The 27,537-nt window shown below is 36.1% G+C and overlaps 1 protein-coding gene across 1 annotated transcript in view; it reads right to left on the bottom strand.

Moving 5' to 3' along the window:
• RAP2A (RAP2A, member of RAS oncogene family) overlaps positions 1–27,537 on the bottom strand; it is a 52,085-nt gene that overhangs the window by 4,502 nt on the left and 20,046 nt on the right. The window lies entirely within an intron of this gene.

Below are 27,537 nucleotides of genomic sequence, written 5' to 3'. Positions count from 1 at the left end.
TTTAAGCAGGAAGAAAAAACTTAGTCATGTGGTTCTGTTTTGTTAGATAATAAACTTTATAAAATATAATACTTGAAGTATTACAAATTAACTTTAAATCCTACACCTATGTGTCAATAATAATAACTTGCTAATTTATTCTTGGTAACTACATTTAGGTCATCTACAGCTGAATGATATTAGCTATTATACTCTTTTGACAGCTTACTGAAAATTATTACTATTAATATTGCTCCACCAAAATCCTAGTCCAAATTCTCATTGGGGTGTGTGTGTGACTCTGGGTTTTCAAAGGCTATGTCAGTAGAATGTCAATCCTAACAAGTTCTATCAAACTGAGAAGAGACCTACCTAGCAAGCTGAGTTTGGTCACTGTGGCAAACTGTGACTGTTATTCAAGGATCAGCCTAATTTCAGTGGTAAGAGTTTCATTAACAGCAGATTAGTTATTTTGTGGAATAGTAACCTCATTCTTCTTCTTCCAAGCAGTCAATAAACATTCATTAAGTGCCTTGTGCCAGGCGCTGTGCCAAGCAATAGGGATATGAAAAGAGGCAAAAGACAGTTCCTGCCCTCAAAGAGCTTACGATCCAATCAAGTCCTGCCTTCTGTAAGGAGTCTTCCCTGGACCCTCCAGCTAGTTCATTCCTCTGAGACTAGCTACTATTTACATTAACATTATTATGGAATTTATTTGATGGCTCTAAGATCTTACCAATTCCATACTGCACTGAAATGGGAGTTAAGAAGACCTGAGTTCAAATGCTTACTACCTATATGACCCTAGACAAGTCATTAACTTCTTTTGAGCCTCATCTTCCTCATCTGCAAAATTGTGGAGGGGGAGAATGGTGCCCTTGCAGCTCTCTACCTATGATCCTGATTGTTCTGTAAATGCAGATAACCCATGCACACCTTTGGAGAATGAACAATTCTGAAAGTTGTAAGGGCCCCCAAGAAGTCACCAAAACCAGGAATTCCCATTTTCTCCACATCAAGTGGTATTACAATCTTTGCTGGAGCATCTATCACAGTGAGGAGGAACCTAGAACCTTTACCCAAGGCTTCTCATTTTTGGATAATGTAACTTCCCCATTACTCCTACTCTCATTCTCTGAGAGGTAGCAGAGTAAGCGTAACCCCTCTTCTACCTGGCAGCCCTATGATACCTGAAGACAGCGATCGTGTTGCTCCTAAGTCTTCCTTTCTCCAGGTTCAACATGCCCAATTCCTATAACTGATCATTGTATGCTGTGAACTTAATGTTCTTTGCCATTCTGAAGAAACCTGACAGCATAAACAGAGATGAATGTGGAGCCAAAAAGACTTGTATTTAAATTGTGTCTTACATATTGAGGAGTAGTGGGATCCTGAGCATGTCACGTGATCTCACTGGGCCTCAGTTTCCTTGTCTATAAAATGGAAGTGATCACCCCTATCTTTTCAGATTGTTATAAAAATAAAATGAAATAATGTATTTTGAAGGCTTTTGCAAACATTGGGTCACAATGTAAATGTCAGCTATTGATGTCATTTTCTCCCTCTGACCACTCCACAACTTATCAATGTTCTTTCTAGAACAAAACACGCTATCAGTGGGTATGGACTGACTAGGGTGGAAGAGCTGGACCATTATCTCCGTAGGCTCAGACATCGGCTCTCTCATCAGATTTCTTACTTGCCAAATAATACTGCTGCCTCTCACTAAGCTTGAAGGCTACTAAAATCCCTAGATCTTTTTCTGATGAAGAAACTGCTTTCAAACCATGATTACTGCCCTCATTTTGTAGTTGTGAAACTATTTTTTTAATCAAAACTTAAAATTTTACATGTATATATCCCTGCTGAATTTCATCTTATTAGATTTAGCCCTAATGCTTTAGCCTGTCAAGATCACTTTGGAACCTGATCTGTCATGCTGTATGTTAACTATTCCTCCCAGCTTTGAGATTTGCACATATGTTTAAATATGCATTTATCTAAGTCACTGATAAGAGTATAATGGCAGGCAGACAAACCTGGGGAGAAGACATCTAAATGCTAATGATTACTCTTTGGGTTTAGCCAAAGAGAGTCAATGCCACCATACTGTTTCATTATCTAAAACTATAACTCTTCTTGGAACATAAATGGCTCTATTAAATGCAAAAAAAAGGGGGTGGGGCAGCTGGGTAGCTCAGTGGATTGAGAGCTAGGCCTAGAGATGGGAGGTCCTAGGTTCAAATCTGGCCTTAGACACTTCCCAGCTGTGTGACCCTGGGCAAGTCACTTGACCCCCATTGCCTAGCCCTTACCACTCTTCTGCCTTGGAGCCAACACACAGTATTGACTCTAAGACAGAAGGTAAGGGCTTAAAAAAGGGGGGGGGGGGTATTTGTAAACTAAGGAAATGTAAAAAGACGGATATCAACAGATGATTTATTTTTTTAACTAGTTCCATGCCATTTTTGTTCAGGTTCTCAATAGAAGGAAGATTCATCCAACTCACTGAAAACCTGCATTGCAAATCACTTCATCTCCAACTCTTAGAACTACTTTTTTTGAAATAGCTTGTGTCAACTTCTGCAAGAAGTCTTCATGGCTGCACTAGCTGCTAGTGTTCTCTTCCCAAAATTTAACTTTTACTTATTTAGATTATATTAATGTAGATGTCTTCCCTTCCCCCACCCCTCCTCTTCATAGCATTATAAATTCCTAAAGGGGCAAATACTCTTTTATTTTTCTCTGAAATCACAGAACCTAAAATCATGCCTGGCATATACCTGATGCTCAAAAAGTGCTCACTGACTGTATGACTGATTAAAGATGAGAAAATTTAATTTCAGATAAGTGAATTGCCCTGCATTACTAGGTGTCTGAAGCAAGACTGAAACCCCGTTCTTCCTTACTTCAGATCCTGCACTCTACCCATTATGCCATACTATCTCAGTATCTAGCCTCTGATTCCTACCATGAATATTCTTGAAGGTGCCTTTTAAGCTGTTTCTCATGCACAGCTCATTGTGCACCCTAATTATACCTACCATCTAGCTTGCTTTCTTTTTCTTTTTTTAATTTGATAAGCTTACCTTCTGTTCTGTAATCAATAGTAAGTATGAGTTCCAAGGCAGAAGAGCAATAAGGGCTAGGCAATTGGAGTTTAAGCAACTTTCCCAACCACAGTCACAAGTGTATGGTCAGATTTAAACCGAGGACCTCCCATCTTTAGTCTTGATAGTCTATATACACAGAGACATCTTGTTGCCCCTCCATATATCATTCAATTGCTGGATAGATTACTAAAATATCAATTCCACTAGGAACATGTGCCCCTGGGCAAGTAATCTTCTTGGGCTCAGTTACTTTATCTTTAAAATGAGATGATTCAACTAAATGACCTCTAAGGTCCTTTTCAGCTCTAAATCTGAGACTATGACTTTTCCCAATATCATTTTATTAACTGCCATTTTCTTATATTGAGCACTGAGGTAGAATACCCTTAAATATGAAGGTTCCAAATTATCTCCAATGTAAATAACTATACCTAAACACTTCTTCATAATTCTTCACTGAAGTTCTACTTTGGCAGGACTTATACCAAGTTTGAAAGTCCAAGGGATGGATTCTTGTTTTGTTGTCCTTGTGTTATTGACAATCTTAGAGAGGCTTTTCTAATCACCTAAGCTACCTAGTAGGTGAAGATGACATTTTTATGGCTGTCACTCATGAAGATCATTTAAGACATGAGAGTACCCATACCAATGAAATCACAGAGCTTCTTTACTAACTTACCCAGAGTAGGTGACAGAGCCAACACTCAAACTCCAGGTATTAAAGTGCAAATACAATGCTAGTTTTATAACATCTTAGCTGCAACAGACAAGGCAAAAGGGGAAACAAAACTGTGATGTATGATGTTAGTTCTAGATCTGGCAAATTTTTCTGAATGGGCAAGTTGAAAAAAAAAGTTAAGAGCAATTTCCTAACTGTATTCATTTCTAGTTTAGAGGCATGCTTTAAAAAATTGTTTAACCTAGCTGATAAATTTTATAATTTATGAAGATATGGAAATCAGATTATCAGGACAATATCATCATGAATTTTGATAATTAAAATACCTTTACAAAATGCCACAGAAAACCATCTATCTCCAAAAAATAATATTTAGGACATTAACACAGATACTTTAAAACTACAGTCAATAAAATTTTAAGAAATTGTCTACCTCTGTAACAACAACAACAAAAAAACCCCACCCACTTTTTTTCTTGAAGTACTAAATCCACTAAATTCAATAAAGGTTAAAAGCAAAAATTATCTCACCTAAAAAATATCACAAGCTCATTAGGCTTTTAATTATAATTACTCCTGGGATAAAAAATGAAGATAAAAATTCACAAAAGCAAAACTTTTAGAAAATGAATACTGTATGGTTCTAATTTGACTAATTAAAAAATCTTTGGTTCACAAGTTCATTGATGACTTATTTTTAGACATGTTTGTTAAGTTTAGATTAGAAAACTTCGTTATGTTAATATCTGGGTGGGATGGTAGTAAGTTGGTTCCTGATCTCCCCTTGTCCCTTTAGCTAATAAACTTGTGTTTATATATATATACACACACACACATATATAAATCAGTGGATTACTAAAGACTCTGAGATAAAGCAAATGATTATAATTATGAAGGAAAAGATGGAGGCAATGGAGTCATGCATGAAAGACAGGATGTTTTTAACAAATGATTTCAGAAATGATTTAAAGGATAATGAGGTTAATAAAGGAAATAATGATGGGAAAATTAAGAATTTGACTAGATTACAATGGGAAGAGGCAGAATTCAATAAAAATCAAGCATCCTTGTTCCATTAAGGCAGGAGTCCCCAAACTTTTTACACAGGGAGCCAGTTCACTGTCCCTCAGACTGTTGGAGGGCCAGACTATTAAAAAAAAAACAACTATGTACAAATCTGTATACTGTCTGGGATAGTGGAGGCTGCAGTGCTAGCTGTGATGGCCCTGTCACACCTTGCACAGGCCCCTCGCCGCTACCACTATACCGGGCTGCAGTATACACAAGTGTGGAATCCCCTCCCCCAGATCACCGCTCACCATACTGATGTCTCCTTTGTGCAGTGCCTCATTCTTGTTCATTTACTCTCGAAACAAGGCACCACACAAAGGATTATGTCACCAGAAGCAGTACTGTATGTGAGCAACACTGCGCTTTGTGGCGCTGCCACATACAGTGCTCCTCTCACTGACCACCAATGAAAGAGGTGCCCTTTCTGGAAGGGTGGTAGGGGCCGGATAAATGGCCTCAGGGAGCTGCATGTGGCCCATGGGCCATAGTTTGGGGACCCCTACATTAAGGGATATTCCTATTGTAACTGATGGTGAAATATACAAAGTCAAAATTCACAAATTGTTCACATCAGAGAATTTGGAATCAATTAAACATAGGACCCCATCATTTACAGAAGAACCTAATAAGGTTGTAAGGGAATTGCAAAGGGCTAAAGACATTTTTGACCCTGATTATGGTGATTTTTATTTATTGATGAAAGAATTAACAAAAAGAGAAAGAAATAAGTTCATTGATTAGACAAGAAATGATCCATTATTGATCCCATGGCCAGAAACTTGAACAATAAAACTGATTATGAATTGATGAAAGAGGCCAGAAAGTCAATTATGGACATGATGAAGAGACACACTAAAAGATCTAATGCCTAGTCTAAATTTGAGAATATTAAACAAAAAATAAATTAAACACCTACAAATTTTCTGGAGAGAGTTACAGAAGCAGCATAAATTTTATTAGGCATGGATGTTTTAGAAGAAGGCACAATTGCTCGTATTAAGAGGACATTTGTAAGAAATGTAATCCCTAAAATTAAATTATTCTTTAGGAATAATTGCCATGATTGGGAAGAAATGGGACTAGAAGAATTAAGGAGAAAGGCAACACATTTGTGTATTGACAATGATAATAAATATGATGAAAGGGACACAGTAATAGAGGATTTAAAAAAGAAATTGAGGGATGCAGAAAATAAAGCAAGGGACAGAAAAATAAAGGAAGTAAAGGCTGTGGCAGCTCTAAAATCTGTGCAACCGAGCAACCAATACAAGCTTAGGAAAAGGAGATCTGGACTCCAGAGTGGTTTCTTGTGTAATCATGTTGGACATTTGGTCAGGGACTGTAGGAACAGAGGGCAATTTTCAAGGCAATTAAACAGAAATGGAGGGTACAATAGACATAATTGCAATAATAATAATTATGATAATTAGAACAATTACCAAAGGAGAAATAATGTTAACACTTGACAAAATGCTTGCTGTCAGGGGGCTCAAGCACCAGATTTAAACACTATGCAGGAGTGGATTAAATCTGGAGCAAGACCCAAATACAGTCAAGTAGATAAGGGTGATCAGAACAAAGGGGCATGTTCATTATGAAGGTGTACCCAGAGTTCTTCTCTATTTGAACAATCAAGGGGAAATGGTGATAAGGTTAATGAAGTTATAAATGTGACTGAAATAAGGGATAATGTAATTAGTGTTAATAATTGTAAGGAAAAATAAAATTGTAATGTAAAATTATTTGAAAATTCTAATAATTGTGAAATAATGGAAAATAATGAAGAATATAAATTGGATAATGATAATGTGATTTTAATGAGAGCAATGATACCAAGGCAGATATTATAAGGACCAATGAGAGTAATGAAAAACCTGATGATGGTGTTAAAAATGTGAAATCCTGAGAATATCATGCAATTCAAGCAGATGTAAATTTGGAACGGACAAGAAATTACTGAGTTTTGTACTGATGTTACTGTGCTTGCACCAGTGTTGGAAACATTCCAACCACCAAACCATATGTGTCTGTAACTATTGGAGACCAGATTTATGATCTTCTGATTGATACTGGAGCCAGTAAATCAGTTTTGCAAAGTCTTCCTAAGAATTGTAGAGCTGTTGGTACAATGGAAATTATAAAAGCTACTGGTAAACCACAAAGAATAGCAAAATCACAACCTAAATTGATTACTTTAGGTCCATTATCTGTGGAACATGCATTTCTTTGTATGGCAGACTATCCAATGAATCTTTTAGGCAGAGATTTACCATGTAAATTAAGAGCAACAATCCAATGTACTGATACTGGTGAGATCTCATTACATCTACCAGAAAAATCTCTAAGAGCTTTTCCACTGCTAAGCTTAGATTCAGTCAGTACAGAGGGTGACTTAGATTCAATCTATCCTATACCTAAGGATATCCCTGAAGATCTTTGGTCGAAGACTTCCACAGATGTAGGTCTACTGAAATCAGCTACTCCAGTAAGGGTGAGGACTAAGAAAGGACCAGTTCCTTGTGTACCTCAATAACCCTTGATTAAAGAAGCAATTGAAGGTATAAGACCAATTACTGAATTTCCAATCCAACAAAGGATGATGATACCTTGCTTCTCTTCAATGCCCCTATTCTTTCAATCAAAAAGCCAAAGTTAGACTAAAATTTCAAAGTGGTATCATTTTATGAAGGATTTAAGAGCAGTTAATGATTATATAATCAAAACACATCCTGTTGTACCAAGTCCAGCTGCTATAATTTCTTCCATATTAAGTCAGGCAAGATATTTCACTGAGGTTGATTTATGCACAGCTTTTTTCTCAATTCCAATTCATGAGGATTCTCAAAAGATCTTTGCTTTTACCTGGGAAAAAAAAGGCAAGGAGACCTGGACTCATTTGCCTCAGAGTTATACCGATTCACTGAGCCAATTTTCACAAATTCTAAATAGAGATCTAACATTCAAAGAAAGTAAATTGGCACATTTTGTGGATGATATTCTCCTTGCATACCCAAATGCTAAAGTGTGTCTGAGAGGCAGCAAGATTCTTTTGTTAGAATAATATAAGCATGGGCATAAAATCTCCAATGCAAAATTACAATGGGTTTTGCCTTGAGTGCAATATCTTGGTTTTGTGTTATCAGAGGGTTACAGAAGTATCACACAGAAAATGATAGCAGATATCCAGACACTGAGTGCTCCTAAGACCAAAAAGAAACTCAGAGCTATTCTTGGAACAATTTGTTTCTATAGACAATGGATACCTGGATATAGTGAATTAACAAAATGTTTAACAGATTTAACCAGGGATACAGAACCAGAAACTCTGAAACTAATTCCTAAACAACCGCAAGCCTTAAGTAAGCTTAAAGAAGCCATTTTATCTGCTCCAGCTTTGGGTATCCCAGACTATACAAAACCATTCCAACTGTTTGCCAATGAAACTAAAGGTATTGCTTCCGGTTTACTGACACAGACTTTAAGACAAAATTATCTTCCAATTGGATATTATAGTTGTCAGCTTGATCCAATAGCTGCTAGTATAGTTCCTCATCTAAGGGATGCAGCAGCTACAGCAGTGTTAGTCCAGAAGTCAGCAGATTTAGTTTTGGAATATCCGTTGACTGTATATCATTCACATCAAATAGAAGCACTAATGAGGAAATTTCAGACTCAAGCTTATTCAGATCAACCAATTTTTAAGTATGAAATTATTCACCTGGGTAGTGAGAACATCCAGTTGAGGAGGTGTAATGTATTAAATCCAGCTATACTTCTTCCTGATTTGCAAAAGAATGGTGAACCATTCATTACATGAGGGTGTAGAGTAGTAGTGGATTTGAAAGAGACTCCTATTGAAAATTCAGTCTTGGTGTTATTCACAGATGGTTCTTCATGCTTGTGTGATGGAATTCGATGTAAATGAGCTGCAGTGGTCACAGAATTTGAGATACTGTAATATGGCTCATTACCTTAGTGCTTAAAGGGGCAGAGTTGGTGCTTTGAAGCAAGCATGTCTTCTAGCTGATGGTAAAAATGCAAACATTTATACAGACTCACGGTATGCATTTTCTGTATGTCATGTTACAAGGAAGATCTGGAAACAATGAGGTTTTATTACTGCATCAGGAAAACCAATTGTTCGTGCAGAAATAATAACTGAGTTATTGGATACTACTCAAAAACCTAAACAGCTAGAGGTGATCCATTGTAGAAGCCATACTTGTGGCAGATTTAATAGATAAAGGAAATCACAGAGCCAATATCACTACAAAATTTGCAACCAGGAATGCTCCAATATATGTAATGAATTTGTTAACTATTGAGTTTGATGATTTGGAAAGAGCTTATGTAGACTCAGGAATTCAGAAGTTGAAGGAGAAATTTGGAGCAAGAGAAGAACATAGAATATGGGTTGCAGACAATGGAAAACCACTGTCTCCAAAAGATTTATATATGTATTTGTGTCAAGCCATCCACACAAAAGATCATTTTGGTTCTCAAGCTGTAGTAGACTCTGTAACAAGGCAATGGGTAGCACTGGGAATAAGTACGTTGCAAATAAGATCTGGACAAGTTGTTCTATTTGCCAAAAATTCAATCAAGGTGCATTCAGAAAGAAAGGTTTGGATGGTAGACCTTTAGCATATTGTCCATTCGAGAGTTTGCAAATATTGATTACATCAGCATGCCAAAAGTTGGAAAATACAAGTTTTGTCTTATAATTGTTGACAGATTAACAAAACGGCCTGAAGCTTTTCCATCTAATACAATACAAATACAGGGAGCTTTGGGGTGAAAGTGTTGCTTAAGGAAATTATTCCTAGATTTGGTGTATCCTGAAAAGAGTCTATGAGAATCTAGGAATAACACCTAAATATCATGTTCCTTATCACCCACAAAGCTCAGGTCAAGTGGAGTGTGTGAATAGGGAACTCAAGACTATGGTGGGGAAAATTTGTGCTGAATCTAAAATGGTCAGATATTCTTCCCAAAGTCATAATTTTACCTACGTACAAGACCAAGAGCATATATATATATATATATATATATATATATATATATATATATATATATATATATATATATATCTTAGGAGACTGTCAACTTGATTCATATTTAAGTGCATTACAACGGCTTAGAGAACTGCATGATATGGAAATATTGATCCAATCTGGTCCATTGGATTCTCTTCATAATTTTCAAACAGGTGATATGGTATATGTGAAAAAAATGTGAAAAAAAAATATGTGAAAATGAAAACATCAGCAACTCAAGAGAGTTGGGTAGGTCCTTATATAACTGTATTAGTTTTACCTCCTTCAGTGTAAGTATTAGGAAGAGATTCATGGTATCATTGTTCACATATTAAATTAGCTCATGGAATTAATAATGAAAGTATATAAATTATTGAATAAGAAAATGGAGAAGAGAACATGGAAAGTTGAAATTCATCAGTCAAATAGAGTCTGCAGTCAAAAAGATCAGTAAGGAGAGGACCATTCCAGTGGAAGAGGACATTGCAGGTGAAGAGGATTCAAATAATTGATGGACATTGTAAAAGACTGAAAGACTTATAAATATTAAGATAAAGACTCTGAAGGAAATTTTCAATGAACAGGATCAAGTGATTAATAGATTAATGGTTTTAAGGAATTAGGGTAATATACTATAAAACAACATAATATAACATATATTCACATATGCAATCATAAACATTTTACTACCATGAATTTGAGAGAGGAACAATTCTTCAAACAAGATGAGAAGAGAAGTAATAATCTGAAATTATGGTAAGTATATTGCATGCAACAGTAACACAACACTACCACTGGCATAACACTAACAAAACAACATAACATCATAGCATGAATAACAACATACCAAACACATATACATAAAAACATAAACATGGTTAGGTTACATTGAATCACTAGTTGAATAAGTGAAACAATGTATAGCTAGGATACTAACAATATTATAATTAGCTAAAAAGTAGTTACTAACAAAATAATTAGCTACTTAAAGGTTTAGTATAGGAATATAAGGTAAATAAGAGATTTTAGGAAGATAGAGCTTTAGTTAGGATTAAAGTTTAAGATTTTATTAATCAGGTAAGATACTGAGCTACACTAAAATACATTTCAACATACATAACAAATTATGTAGCACATGACATAATATTACATATCACACAAAATTGTAAATACATATGTAAACAGTGTAGTGTGTATTATAATTAGGATTGAAATGTTAATTGTATTATAGTGTATTTATATGTGTATATATATGTAACATTTGTAAATATGAAATGTATATGTATATATAAAATTTATCGCTTATGTTTACTTTTATCTATTCTTACATGTATTTTACATAAGTGACTTTGATGGTTTGGTTTAATTTTTTTGTAAAACTTATGCAATGATGTGTTCATTGTATTTTCCAAAATATTTTCTCTAAGTTTGATGTTTATGCATTGCAATAGTAGTAGAATTTTCTGTTAGTTGATAAGAGTGGTATTTTATGATTTTAATGTTTTGCATGTATTTGTATTTGCATTTTAATTTTGATGTTATCTGCTTATTGTGCTTTTGCATATATTTGATCTGTATTTTGAAATTTGTATTTGTTCATTGTATGACAAAAAGTGGTCTCTGGCCTTAACAAACATTTTACCAGGAGGCTATAATATATACAACATGTAACATACATGTTATAAAACACTAAAAATGGAAGAAAGTAGGAACACAAGGAAAGAGACAGAGCCTGAGCTGAGCAGCAGATTGGCAACAAGGAGTGCATTCTGAGGATGACACAGATTGGCTCAGAGATGGAATGACAACTTCAGAGATAGTAGAGAGATAGTAGATTTGTTTGTCTGATACAAAGAGTGAAAGGAAGTTATGTGAAATACCTGGAAAGGAAGACTGAAGCCAAAATGTAGAGAGCTTTAAGTAATAGGCTGAGAAGTTTTACAGTTTATTCTGAAGAAAACAGTGAAATAAAGTTTTTTTTTTTTAAAAAAACAAGGATATGAGATGGTCAAAATAATAATATAAGGAGATTATTTTGGCAGTTATGTGGAAGATGTTTTTGAGAGAGGAGATTCTGAAAGGAAGAACACAAACAAGGTTATTCTAATAGTCCAGTTTAGAGGGTAATAAGAAAGGTGCTAGTGGAGAGAAGGGGATGAATGTGAGATTTCAATCTATACTCCTACTTTAAGGAAGTAGAAAACTGTAAATGATTATGTGAGAGAATAATCAGAAATTAAGTTACGGTTATGAATGAATGAGAGAGATGTTTAGAGGAAAGGTAGAACAGGGGGGAGGAGTTAAGAATTTAGTTTTATCCAGGTTCACTTCAAGATATTGATGGGGAAGTGGGGGAGTGGCCCTCATGCAGTGAACTGATGACAATGTGACTATAATCAGGGATTAGGGTTATTATATGGGCAGATTTTGAAATTGTATTGTATTGTATTGTAGTTTTAAAAATCCAAGATTTAAAATTTTGTTTGAGAAGAATTTCAGGAAAAGAAGCTTGCTAACTCCTTGAATCCAGAAGAATGAACTCTCTTAAAAAAGATGCTTGCAGAAACCTATACTGCATCAAGAAGATCCAGAATGAACTTTCAGGTGCAATTGATTGAACAAAAGGGGATGGAACATTTAGTGTAAATGTACACTTTTATGCCAAAGGGAACTGCCCCCTAATTTGGCTTTTCGTCAATGCGCCTAGCAATGCATTGGTTTTCCTTTCTCTCTAACTATTGTAATTTCCTCTTAGAAATTGAAATATTGTATACATCTGTAGTTAGAAGGTTTTAGGACTACAAGATGATTTTGTTAAATGATCAATGGGGAGACTAGTCTCCCAATGATCATCAGGGGGAATTGTGAAGATTGAATTTGGCTATCTCCTGATTGTAGCAATGAAGGTACTTAGCTCTTCCTTTATTGGGAAGATTGAATTGTAATCCACAATATATTTTTAGATTTTAATCCCCAAAAGGTGGTAACAGTATTTGAAGTAGATCTACCCATTTTAACTACAAAACAGTGTTAACTAACTACAAAAGGTGAACTAACCAAAAAAGGTATAACTAACCACAAAAAGGTGTAAACACCCATTTCATACACTGAGTGGGAGGTCTGTGACCCATGTGTGAAAGAGTGTGCAGTCCTGGAGAGGGACGTCTGCTGTGATTGGTAGAAGTGAAATTTAGGGGAGGTGACATAAGAGAAAAAGGTCTTTAAATAGAGGAAACAAAGACTGAAGAAGACAGTCACCCAGGATTGGAGTGAAGGAGGACTTGAATATTTAATAGGTGGTCACCAGGGACTTAATTTCTAAATCCCAAAATAAATTTCTAAAGTAAAAATGTAATTTATGGTAGTTTTATTTACAATAGAGGGAAGATATTAAAGAATGAGAGAGAGGAAAAAAAAAAACTCCAGCTTCCTCTGAGCCAGGTAGAAATTCTAAGGCCCTAATCAGAGAAAAAAGCCTCAAGACGATGGGCCTTTCTTGGAGGTTCACACCTCCAGAAAGGCAGGTTCACTAAGTCAGCCTTTCACTCACCAATGGTGACAGTCTATAAGGAAAGCAGTCTGAGGTCTCCTGCACAAGCTCCTCCAGGGGTCCAATTCCACGGCCAAGTCCAAGTGTCCGTCTTCCAGTCTCTCCTCAAGTGTCTGGCTTCCCTCCAGCTCCGAGGGACTGATCCTTCTTCAGTCTTTGTTTCCTCTATTTAAAGACCTTTTTCTCTTATGTCACCTCCCCTAAATTTCAAGTCTACTAATCATAGCAGAGGCTCCTCTCCAGGGCTGCCTACTCTTTCACACCTGGGTCACAGACCTCCCACTCAATGCATGAAATGGGTGTTTACATCTTTTTGTAGTTAGTTAAAACCTTTTCCTAGTTAAAATGGGTCCCTATCTACTTCAAATACTGAGTTACCACCTTTTGGGGATTAAAATCTAAAAATATATTGTGGATTACAATTCAATCTTCCCAATAAAGAAAGAGCTAAGTACCTTCATTGTTACTATCAGGGGATTACAATTTAATCTTCACAATAAAGGAAGAGCTAAATACCTTCATTGTGACAATCAGGAGATAGCTAAATCCAATCTTCACAAAATCAAGTACATAGAGGTAATAATAAGCCCCTGGGCGTTAATAAAACCACAAGAGAAACTATAAAGAGCTTTGAGGTCACCCCTGATAAAAAGAGGAGGAGATGGATGAAGATACATCAAACTACTCGGAAAAAGAATAGTGAGACAGGTAGGCAGCATCAGCAGTCAGTAGTGTCATGAAAGTAAAGCCAGATTTCAAAGAGTTTAGAAATGAATGGGAGGTGAGTAAATAAAGGCAGCAGGCCTCAAACTTGTCAGTGAGGCTAGGAGTATGTTGACCTCAAGACTTTGCTGGTAGAATGGGTAGATGAGAATAATTTGTTCTAATAGCCTGACATCAAAGACACCAAGGTTATCCACTGCATCCGGGCCATCACCAATAGTCGTAACTTTTGTTCTGTCACTGGACTTCAATGACTCTCTTCAAGAAAAGAGAGTGAGGCTGATAACTTTGTGCAACTCTGTCTCACTTAAATTCAATTCACAAGTTAAGACATCGCCATGATGTCCTTTTAGGAAAAAGTTGGACAAACAAGGTAATTCTTTATATAATACTATAGAAAAGTCAGCCCAGGGGGATGGTAGGATCAAATGAAGAGTTTTCAAGGAAAAGAGAGCCCTATGTGTGTTTGTAGGAAGTAGCGAATGAGGGAAAAATAACGATGGGGTCATGACAAAATGCTTTAACCATTCTAAACAAAGCATCACATTCTGTATACAGGACAAAAGAATCCTGCATTCTAGAATACAATCTAACCAAGGTGAGACATATGTATACATTGAAAGAATGAGACAGCAGCCATTGATCGTACCTAAGATGAATGGGCATATGGAGATTTAATAATGGCATTCTGAATAATAACTAAGCTAAAGAGCAGATTATAGAAATAATAACGATGAAACTTAATATTGTGCCATAAGAAAAGATAAGAGTATTCAAAAGCATAGAAAAACTCAGATGAACTCATGTAGTAAAAAGCTAGAACCAGAAAAACAATACACTTGACAACAATGTAATTAAAAAAACATAGGGGGCAGCTGGGTAGCTCAGTGGATTGAGAGCCAGGCCTAGAAACGGGAGGTCCTAGGTTCAAATCTGGCCTCAGACACTTCTTAGCTGTGTGACCCTGGGCAAGTCACTTGACCCCCATTGCCTAGCCCTTACCACTCTTCTGCCTTGGAGCCAATACACAGTAAGGGTAAAGTAAGGGTTCTAAAAAAAAACATAAAAAGAAACTTCATAGCTATGTGAGTATAATTAACAAAGTTTAGTTATGAAGAGTTTAAAAAAATACACCAAATCTCTATTTTTAAAAAAAAGTGAGGTGGAGACTAAAAAAGTGGTACACTGTATGTGTAGATAGATTCACTACTCTTGCTGAATTGTTTTTTCCCCCTTTTAATAAAAATTCTTTGTTTCAGGGAATGGCCTATTGGATAGGGACTGGAGGGAGGTTTATATTTGGAAATGAATGTAATATTTAAAAAGATATGTTTATGTTAAAAACAAAATCAAATTAAATAGTGAGAAAAAGCAAACAATTGGAGATCAACTAGGTTCCCATTAAGTGGGGCATAGCTAAACAAATCAAGGTAAATGAATATAACCAAATAGTCCTGTGCTCATAAGAACACATTAAGAATTCAGAGAACATATATGAACTAATGAAATAAAGTAAGCAGAACCAGAAAAACATAACATGTGAAAGGAATAAAGTTGAAGACTATGTAATTAGAATGAACAAACTTGGTATCAGAGAAAAGTTGAATAATGTTAGGATGGGAAAAAGAAGGTCTGGAATTCTGAGGATGACTGACAGGAGAGGAGTGGCAGTTTGAAGAGCAGAGGCTTGTGGGACAAGAACAGTTGGCTGAGAGGATTCTGGAGAGCCTCTTGGTCTTCTGCCTTGAGACTTGGAGCTGGGAAGTCTGGTTTCCTGAAAGGCTGAAGGATTTCTGAAGCCACAAGAGAAGACCCTGTTTCTTTCATCAAACTAGTACCAGTTCTCACACATTCAACTCCCTCCACCTGCAGCAAACATCTCAGACCCCTTGAAGGGGAGCTGATTGGCCTCTCAAACCAGAGCCTGGCTCTCCTGACCCTCCTTGCCACCCAGAACTGTTTCTTATTTATTTATTTAGGACATAGTATTTTAATCAGTAGAAGGGGCTTTTAGTTGGGAAAAGGGCAGAGACAATCATGGGCACAGTTACTGGCTCATTGAATCAAGGACTGCATAGGAATTGGGCGGAGCTTCCTCCACTGTCTTCCCTCAACCTGTTTACCTAACCTTGTTAATAAATCCCTTAACAGCAGTCAGATTTCTGTATTGACTCTAAATCTTAATAGGAAGGATGCTTCAAATAACTGGGGACAGGTCTCAGGCTTAAGACAAGTCTCACAATGGCAAGGCCCTGTCAAGGCCTGCCACAAATCCTCTTTTGGGGAAAGGGTTTTTCCACTTTCCAGCATCTTTCCACTAGAGGTACTGATTGGGGAGAGTGTCATCTCATCTCCCCAGCCATTACATCAAGGGGCTTCAAGTGATATAACTGGCTGATAGTTATCACTTGAGTGAAAGAGAAAGGGGCTGCCATTTCCCCCTCTCATAGGCTCTACCTCTACCTCTGTTCCCACTCACATTATCAATCCAATACCTCACTGGTATAACACTTCAACCAGTGAGCCAATCTATTTATTATTATAGCAAGAAGATCCCCCATCTTTACAATAGCAGAGGTGAGAAACTACAGGTATAGAACATTATATATACTTTCTAACTTGGTCATTGTACAGGATGGTTTTGCTGACTTGACTTTCTTTTTTTATTGAGGAAGAGGGAGTAAAGTAAGTAAAAGTGATGCAAGAATAAGACATTTAAAAAGTAGTCTGTTCTCTGAAACTCTAATTAAAATTTTTTTTTATAAATTGGCATAGAGGAGGCATTCTAAGCAATCACTAAAAGATAAAGTAAGCTTTAATAGTAAATATAGCATAATTCTGAAAAACTACTTATAGCCATTGGTTGATGCTACTGATCCTTCCTGTAGTGGTCAGACTGATCAATCCTTGGTTTTCGTGACTCACTTGCCTTATCCTGTTTGTCTAGCCCTTTCTCTTCTGTTTTAGAGATGTCACTAGGACAGAAAGTAAGATTTAAAAAGAAAAGTATATGATTAAGGTTAGGAGGATGGACCAGATGACTTTTTGAAGTTCCTCCACATTTTCAGTCAACCAAAATGAATGTTACAGTCAGACTTATAATGGATTTTAGCTAAAACTATATTTAGTTTTTTATCCCCCAAAACCAGAATGTGCCCACTGCTCTGCTAAAAATAACTTTGTGTCTCTATTGGTATGCATATGTATACATATGTGCATGTATGTGACACCCTTATTTTCATGGAAAATCTGAAGTGCTTAGTTTATTCAATAATAAAAGCAACATTATAATACCTGCAATAGATTTGGTGGGGGGAAAGGGGAGCTTAATTTGTGATTTTACCATGTAGCAAATTCCCAATGTGGAAACTCTTCCAATGGTGTAGTTGGAAAACCTAACTGTAACTTAGAGTCTTAGAGAATTGCCTTGGGCCCTGAGAGGTTTGGGGATCCATTCCGGAGGGCAATTTGGAACTATGCACAAAGGGCTTTAAAAAAATGTCTACCCTTTGATCCAGCCATAGCACTGCTGGGTTTGTACCCCAAAGAGATAATAAAGAAAAAGACATGTACAAGAATATTTATAGCTGCGCTCTTTGTGGTGGCAAAAAAACTGGAAAATGAGGGGATGCCCTTCAATTGGAGAGTGGCTGAACAAATTGTGGTATCTGTTGGTGATGGAAAATATTGTGCTCAAAGGAATAATGAACTGGAGGAATTCCATGTGAACTGGAATGACTTCCAAGAACTGATGCAGTGAGAGGAGCAGAACCAGGACAACATTGTACACAGAGACTGATACACTGTGGTACAATAGAAGGTAATGGGCTTCTCTATTAGCAGCAACACAGTGATCCAGGATAATTTTGAGGGACTTATGAGAAAGATGCTATCTACACCCAGAGAAAGAACTGTGGAACCAGAAATGTATTAGAAAAATATACGATCAATTGTGTAGTGTGATAGGGATGAGATTAGGGCTTTGCTCTACTGCAAACATGAATAACATGGAAATAGGTTTTGAACAAGAATATATGCATAACCTAGTGGAATTGCCTGTCAGCTTTGGGAGGGGGCGGGGAGATCATGAATCATGGAACCATGGAAAATTATGCTAAATTATAAAAAGGGGAAAAAAAAGATAACACAACTAGTACATGTCAGAGACAACACTCAGATCCAAGTTCTCATGACTCCACTCCAAGGCTAGACTATTATTCATTATAAAGAATTACCTCTTACATGAAATATGCCATGAGGAAGGAAAAAATAAAAGGTGAAATGGCCCCTTGCTTTAAGAGGCTACATTGGATAGAATTTCAAGGTCAGGTATCCTTTAAGTACCTAAAATGCATTTATTATTATAGGCAAGATATCTAAATTTGGTGATCGGGCACAAATGAACAAAGTGCTAATTCTTCCTAATAGAGGCACAAGTATCAGTGAAGCAGGTAAATTATTTACCGTTAATGCAAGTATAATCCAATATTGATGATTTATAACAAGGGCCTGGCTCAGAGCACATGCAGCAATTCTCTGTCTGATGCCAGCCCAAGTGGAAGAGGCTGGGAGCCTTTTGAACTGCAATGGAATGGAAGGCCTTGCTTACTGATTTTGGTCCATGGCCAGACACTCTGTAACTAGTTCTGGTCTGCTAATCATATGGTGGATAGATGGAGTGTTATCTGGATGCTAGCTGGATCTGGATGCTTTCAAAAGGCACTAACTGGTGAAAATAGAGCTCTTCCTCTCCCTTCATTTGTGGTGATCAAAGGAGGAGGAAAGGACTGCTGGTTATGTCTTTCTTCTTCCTGCTTTCAGATGGGGGCCTAGAGAGAGCTACAGCCTTAGAAGTTTCCCAAGGTCTAACAAGTGCCCTAACTTCAGTCACTGGAGTCCATGACAAGATCATGACAGGTCCATGACAGATGAGCATACAAATGAAGCAGTAGCCATACCCTGAAAAAAGATTTATCTGACCCAAGCCAGCAATTGTCAAAATATGGACTCCTCCATCAGCTATGCCACATTTGGAAGTGAGCCCAGTGGAGTGAATGCTTTATAGCAAATAAGATTTAAGTGTGAACCAAATCTTCCAAGAGACACATTTGGAAAGTGTGATCCTTTCCACACCAGGTCAGGCAGAGGAAGTGCACTGGACCTTCTTTTCTTGATTTACCTTCACAATAAATCTCTTTGTAAAATTTAATGGATGTTAATTGGTTAAATAAAACTGGCAGTTAACATTGGGGAGAATACATCAGAGTAGGCTCTTGCCAATGGCATTAGAGAAAGAGACTGCCAATCCCTCAAAGGTACTCTAAATCCCTCATGGGAAAACATAGCCCTGAGAACTCAACTTGCTGGTGTCCATGCATGTCCTGAATATACACAAAAATTAATCTTTGTTGCCAGAGAATAAATGTTCTGAATAATGATTTTCTTTTTCCTGTTCAAAACTATAAAATTACTTTGGAGATATATCAGTTCAATAGAAATTGCTGAATTTAGAGTCAGAGGAGGTAGGTTCAAATAGCTTTGCTATCTGCTACTACCTAGGTAATCCCAAGAAAATAATTTAATCTCTCTGGGTCTCAATATTTCCAATTGTAAAATGAGGCTGGACTAGACAAACTCAAAGATCACTTCCAGATTTAATTCAATGATCAATGTAAAGTATTTAATATATGAAAACCAGAAAACATTTAGCCAAATTCCCTATAGAAAAAGGGTATTGTGAATGCCAGATTTCTTGGACATATTTTTTACTTCCAATGTCTATCCTTCCTCTCTATTTTTTTTTCTCCTCAATCCCTTTGAAACTGCTCTGTTCTCAAACATCCAACTGTAAATTGTTCAAGGGTCTGAATGATACCTTAGGTCTTTACATTCCATGTCCCCACTTGTCTTCTTAACCTTGACATCTCTGTAGCTTTAAGAAGCTACTTTTATTATCTACTATATATTCTTCCCTTCCTTGGTTTTCAAGACCCCACACTAATTTAATCACAAAATTCTAAGATGAAAGAGATCTGAGCAGCCATCTAGCTAAACTCATATGAAAAGAAATCTCCAAAATAACACACTTAAATAAGTGGTCATCCAGCCAGAATCTGAAAATTTGAGCCCTGGAAGGGATCTCAGGAACCATCTAGTCTAAAGATACCCAGAAAGGAATCCCAATTACAATATAATTGATAATCATCTGACCTCTGCTTCAAGACTTCCCTTGAGGAACTTATTACCTGAGAAAGCCCATCTTTTGACTATAATCAAATTCCATGTTGAGGAAAAACAATGTTTTATCTATCTGGTGCCAGAAGTCACTCAAGTAATTAGAAGCCACTAACTTCTTTTTGTTCAGTCAATTACCAAGTGTTTAGAGAACACATGTAAAAAGCTCAGTACTATAGGAAAACAACACAACAACCTAAGTTAGGAGGACCTGATCTCTAGGGTATAGACACTGAAAGATCACTTATATTCAAAGTCTCTATGGGCAAGTCAAATCTACTTCTTTAAAGCTTAGTTTCTTCCAACTGAGTCTTAATCTGCAAATTGAAGATAAACTTTGTACTGCCTATGTCACAAGGCTGTTATGAGGGAAACACTTTATTGTTTGTTTAACATCAGTTGCAATTTACTTTTTTTTTAGCTCTATACCTGCAATTTCATTGGTGTTGAGAACTCCACGTGTGAAAATTCCACATGTGAAAACTTCCCTACATGACGAGTGCTGTAGAGAGCTGCTGAGCACTGAGATATTAGACCACTTGCCTATGGATCACAGAGACCTTCGTCTCCTGGCTCGGCTTCCAACTCTGGGCTCCCTCCATTCACTTTTCAGCTCTCCTTTAAGTGTTGTTTCCTAAAGGATTAGATTGTCTTTCTTTTTTGCTTGTATTTGAATCCCCAGCATTTAAGCACAGTGCCTGGTACAAGTAAGTGCTTAATGAAAATCTGATTTGACCTGCCTTGGAGTCAGGAAGATATGAGTTCAAATTCTGCCTGGACACATTCTACCTTTTGTTCAAGACTACACATAGTCTAGGAAGTCAGGCAAGGGATCAATCGATAATGTGCCCAGAATATTAAAACACTTGTCCAAGTTCCTACAGATCAGAGCTGACATGGGAATGAAGGTCTTGACTCCTAGTTTGGAGTCTACTATGTCACAATGTTTTCTTCTTTTCCTATAGAATGGGGCAGGACTACAAACATGGTTATGATAGAGTTTCAGCAAAACAAGAGCAGAAAGTTAGGGGACACTTGGGAACAGGTTCATTAGCCTAAGAAATGTATTGAGTTTGGTATCCCTAAAAGTCTTAGGCATAAGAGATATTAAGCCCTTCTCAAGGGTATTCTACACAGGTTTCAATTTGAGCACAGCTTAAGAACAGGCAATTGACGGATGAGGACCCTTTCAGAGCTAAGAGCCTACAATTAGGGAGCCAACTATTTGAAATATTATTTATATTAACATGTTTAACAATTCTAGTATCAGTAAAATTATATGTCCAGTCCAAAAAAAAGTTAGTATTAACCTTCTGGGGAAGGTAATGGTTTTCATCTGCACATTGTGATTAAGGTCAACTTTTATTAAAACATTCTTTTGGAAGTAAGGTGGGGAGAAAAAGGCAGGGCTGGACCTATAAATTCCCTCTGCCAACACAGCCTGGCATCTGCTCTGCAATTACAGTTTTAGAAAGCTAAATGGGGTATGGCAAGGGTGACTTGTTCAGCCTCACAGAGCCTGTGGGGTAAGGCATGAATCTAGGTCTTCTTGACTACAAAGCCATCTCTCTATTATTAACATATTAATAAATGCTAAAATGAAGATCTGTGTTCTAAAGATTTCCAAAGACTGGCCAGTGGCCCAACTGTTTCATCATACAAGATTTGATTCAACAAAATTTCAGTATAATAGAAGAATTTCAACAATGCCTCAGAGTTTTTTCCAATGGAATCTGAGTGGTAGTAATCTTTCTCTTCTGAACATTCATTCTCCATTAGTGGCAAGCACCCTAAATACAGGCAGTCAATTCATTATGTAAGCCATTTGGCCTCAGGGGGAGCAAGTCTCAGCATGAATGAAACTCCATTACAAACTACCACATATGAGCTATTTCACTAGCAAGACCTACTGAAAAACTGAACACAAGAGAAATATGGCATAGGAAATAACATGTCAATAGTGTCAAGCCAGACAACTAAAGCAACTGATTTATGTTCCACTAGAGCAAGAATATAATTGCATTTTATTTCTCTAATGAGAGTAGTACACACAACGTACTTTAAAATGTTCTGTTGTATAGGTGAAGCGAATTACAAACCTAAATACCATAAGATTGATGTTATTGGTTGAATTCTGGGATCCAAGTAACCAATTAATTTCAATCCATTTAAATAATTAAAATTGTCTTTTAGTGTGTAAGAAAATGGTAAATTATAATTTCAGAATTTAGTCAGAGACAATCTTAGAGATCCTTTTCTGGACCAATACCTTTTTTTAAGCCTAGTACTAGGTGAACAGCTCCAAAGATGACTTAGCCAAGGTTTAGTAACAGTTGAGACTGTTAAGTCAGGTCTCACAAACCTCAGTCTATTCCGCAAATCCACTAGTTCATTTCCCCAAAATGTTATTTTACTCTCCAACAAAGAGCTCTTCCTAGGATGTGGTGGGGAATAATACACCAATTATGCAGTACTTCCCAATACTGGCTCTTATGTACCCTCAAATTTTTATCATACATAATTTGTCCCTTTGGTCACACACATATTCTTTGGGGGGGTCTCATACTATCTTCCTTCAATTTCCCCAGTTATGCTATATAATATCTTGAAATTTGCTTTTTGAGCTTAAGGATAGTAACATCATAAAACCACGTCACACCTAAAGACACTTTAATAAATAAAATGAAAAACTACAAGATGAAATATCAACTGTTAATTTTCAATATTACCATACCAGAATTTCAAATCATTAAGATGACATAATTTACACATTATACCTGAGAGGAGGAAATTTGTTTTAATGTAATCAATCAGCAACCTTTGATGTAATCAGTAAGCATTTACCATTTAGATGTGCAAGGATACCCATGCCCACAGTGAAAGAAGTTAACACCCTCAGAGATAGGAAATTGATCCCAGAGACACTGCCCCCGGGGTGGTGCCAGGCAAATTGAGGAACTATGATTGGTTCTTAATAAGTGACTTGGGAGAGCTGGTAGGTGGAGAAAAATGGCTCATAAAGGCATGAACAGAGGTCTGAACACATATTCTTGTGTTGGTGACTCTTGCTGGAGACACTACTGTGCTAGTAACTCTTGCTGATGGGAGACGCTTACTCTGGGGACTCTTGCTGAAGAGACACTTGAGGACTTCTGACTGGAGATTGAACCTGAAGGAGCCTTTGTTGGACATGAACTTCATTCTATCAGAAAGCAATTAGGGTACTTAGCTAAACTATTCCCTACCTCTTTCCTATATTTCCCTCCCTTTACTATCACTACTTTGATGTAATAAAGCTACTACCAGTCTCATAATTTAATTTTAATTATTACATTTTGGCAACCTTTTAATAATTACATACCATTAAAATGAATGGTTCTATAGATAGATAGATAGATAGATAGATAGATAGATAGATAGATAGATAGATAGATAGATAGATAGATAGATAGATGGATGCATGGATGCATGGATGGATGCATGGATGGATGGATGGATGGATGGATGGATGGATGGATGGATGGATGGATAGAGACAGATATAGATATAGATCTTAATAGCATCCTATTTCTATAAAAAGGCAAGTAGTGTGAAAGAAAAAGCTTTTCAAATCCAGTCTTTTCTATTCATTTTGGCATATCTCTCTTTCACAGTAGGGAGGCTGTAAATTTAAGGACAACTACAATGATTTTTAACAATTCATTCTGGAATCTTTTTTCTCTATGCAGCACTTTATGTTTTAATCTGTTGAATTCAAGGGATCTCATCCAGACTATTGGCTCTGGTTGCCAGTGCAGTCTTTTCTGATTTGGAGTATTTTAAATGGGTTAAAACAAAACAAAACAATTTAACAATAATTTCTTTGATGGGGAGATGGAAAAATAACAAAACTGCTTAGATTTTAAAAGGAAATTATTTTCACTGTTTTAGGAGACTATTAAGTCTATTTTGCCATTAGTTTTCAATATAGTTATACTATACAATGGAAAAACTTGGATTAGGAGTCAGGAGACATGGCTTTCCCTCACTGGACTACTTACTTCTCCGAGTGGTAAAGAAAAGGGCTGTAGACATGGTATTTATTATTATTATTCCCTGCCATCTTACCAAACAAGCTTTAAATGTTTTTTAAATAATGTAAACTTTCAGTTTTTACAACTAGAAAGAGTTTTTGTGAGGATTGCATAATAGTAACTGGCATTTATATAGTATTTTAAGATTTGCAAAAGCTTTACAAATATTATCTAATTTATCTTCTTAACACAACCTGGAAGGGAGGTGCTACTACTATCATCTCCATTTTACATGTGAGCAAGAAAACTGAAAAAGAGATTTAAATGACTTGCCTAGGCTCACATAGCTGTTAAGTGTCTGAGATGAATTTAAATGAAATTAATGTAGGTGGAAAATACTTTGAAAAGTATAGGCAGGAGCAGCTAGGTGGCTCAGTGGATTGATGGTCTAGAATTGGGAAGTTCTGGGTTCAACTAGGACCTCTACCAATCCTTGTTTGTATATTGAAAGGTTCCTGTTTATTGATGGTTTAAGTTCTTCAATGTATAGTAATAAGAACTAGATCTATGATTTCATTTGTATAAGAAATTCCCCAGTGGGGAATCCCTAACACTACAACCCAAATGCATTTTAGAATTTCCTTTGAAACTGAGAGCCTTAGAGAGTTGCCTAGATCACATAAAAGTTAAGTGACTTCTCCAGGGTCCTATGGTCAATATAAATTATAAGTAGAACTTAAACCCAGGTATTCTGGCTCAATTTAATAATAACAAAGAAAATTTTAAAGTACACAAAAATGTACTTCCAACATGATGAAAGCTATTCAGTGACAATATACCCATTTGGAAAATGAGGACATCTACAGGACATGGTGAACATGTAAAGCCTAGTATGACCCAGAACAGCCCCATGTTGAGCACCATCAAGAATGTTTTACAAACAATGGTTCCAGTTCTGATACTCAATTATTGGTGAGTCCTTCATGTGTCATTTAGTCCCTCTGGGTTAATTTTTTCCCCCTTTTGAATCATCTGATCCTTTTGTTGCTGCTCAATATTGATTATTCATTTTTGAGCTGTCCAGTGATACTCTTGCTTCAAATTCTTAGTACTGGAATTAAGTAATCACTTATCCTTTGTTGCAACTCAACTTTCTCTAATTCCTACTGATTTCACTCCTAGAGCATTTGTATCTTTTATGTAATTTTATATATATATGTATATATGCCAGTCTTTTAAAACAAAAAAAAATACTTTTGCCAATTTTCTTTTTCAACTGTGGACTTAAACATATATTTCAAAAGACAAATAAGAATAAGACTATAACTATGAACTGCTACTGAATATTTTTTAAAGCCTACATTAACAGATTGCTAACAAAATTGTTCTGTTTTTATCCCCTGTTGCATGTCTTTTTATTTTTCTATCTGCATTTTAAAAAGTTATGCTGATACTTTTTTGGGTATATTTCTAACTACCCAGAAAAATATCACTTCCCCTCCCCATTTCAAAATATAAGCCCTGCTTTGTAGCATGTATGGTTCAAGAAATTAAATCAATCACATGGTCATGCCTGAGAATGCACATATCTCATTCTCCATCTCTAATCCATCACTTATATTGATGAAGAATAAAATGAACCCATTTTTCTCACCTGAAAAATTATAGAATTGAAAGCATTACAAACTCAAAAATGCATGCAGTCATACCTTCCATTTTCAAATCAAAAGTAAATACAAACATTCACTGAGTGACTATACAAGCCCCTGCCATGTATTACATTTTTAAAAATATAGAAACAGACATAATCTTTAACCTCAGAGGTTTATGGACTAAATGGATAAGTGTTTATAAATCAGAGATCCTAAAAACATGCAATGATTCAGATCTTATTTCAATTTTAAAGAAATCAAAATTCTGTATACAGTCAGTAAGAGAATTTTATTTGTTTGACTATGTATATTTCTTGAAAAAAAAAATTTCCCCTTTTTCTTCCCTGCCCTATTCTACTGGATGAGAGGTAAGAATAAAAGAAAATAGATTTTTTTTTAATGGAAAAGTATGCATGAGCTACAGATGTTAAATTTTGCAAGCATTTTCAGATGATGTCACTATTATTAGTTTTATTTTATAACAGGAGAGTACTTTTAAGTAGGTAAATCTATAAACATAAAGGAAAAACAAAATATATCAATAAAACTTTTAAAGTAAAAATATAGAATAATAAAGCTCTACGTCTAAGACTATTCAAAACATTTTTCAAAATTTCTTAGGTAAGAAATAATCATTGAGTACCTATTTCTGAGGGTTTTTCAAACACATGTATAACTGATGTTTTAGTAGTAATTTTAAAGTTCAATGATTTCATTAGTGTAGAGACTTCTCCACTGTTGAAGATCATGATTGCACAACCTCATTAATGAGCAGTTTTTGTGCACTGCTATGGGTAAAAAAAAAATGCTACTAAATGATCCAATATTTTAACAATGAGTTTTTCCAAACTTGGTAAGGCTGGTCCTCAGATGATAGAGGACCATAGTCAATCCATCATGGGATCTATGCTCAAAGCTATAGTACCCCTCTGAACTGTTACGATATAAATACAGCTTTCTAGAAAAAAAGCTCAGTTCCACACCTTTGAAGAAATATCAGAGTAAGGTTTTGGTGGATACCAATGCATAGAACACAGAAAATCACATAGGCTTTTCTAAGAATCATTAACTGACATGTCCAAGAAGAAAGAATAGGGAACTACAAGCTAATTTAGCAGAGCATCTTATTGCTATTGACTATTGACAGACACTTCTGAACTAGTTACTATGTACTCACAGAATTACCAAGTAGCCAATTAGGTAAAGCAGACAACACATATTTGCATGATTGAAATTCGACCACCATCTGAAAGTTATCTTCTGAGCCAACAGACTATTTCCAGGATTACTCAAAGAGGTTCATAAATATAAAGTAGGAGTTCTTCCAATGGTCAATATTATGTTTTCTTTGTAATCCTTCGTAATATTTTACTCACTGAAAAATGTTGTCCATAAGGCTTCACCAGACACAAAATTCTTAAGAACCTTTGTGATAAAGTTATTTGATCATGTCTGCTTTCAATGATTTTTGTTTCGATCCATTAAAC

The sequence above is a fragment of the Monodelphis domestica genome, chromosome 8, assembly GCF_027887165.1.
Source record: "Monodelphis domestica isolate mMonDom1 chromosome 8, mMonDom1.pri, whole genome shotgun sequence".
Lineage (NCBI taxonomy): Eukaryota > Metazoa > Chordata > Mammalia > Didelphimorphia > Didelphidae > Monodelphis > Monodelphis domestica.
Note: the sequence above shows the minus strand (reverse complement) of the source record. Positions and strands in the feature narration are given on the sequence as shown.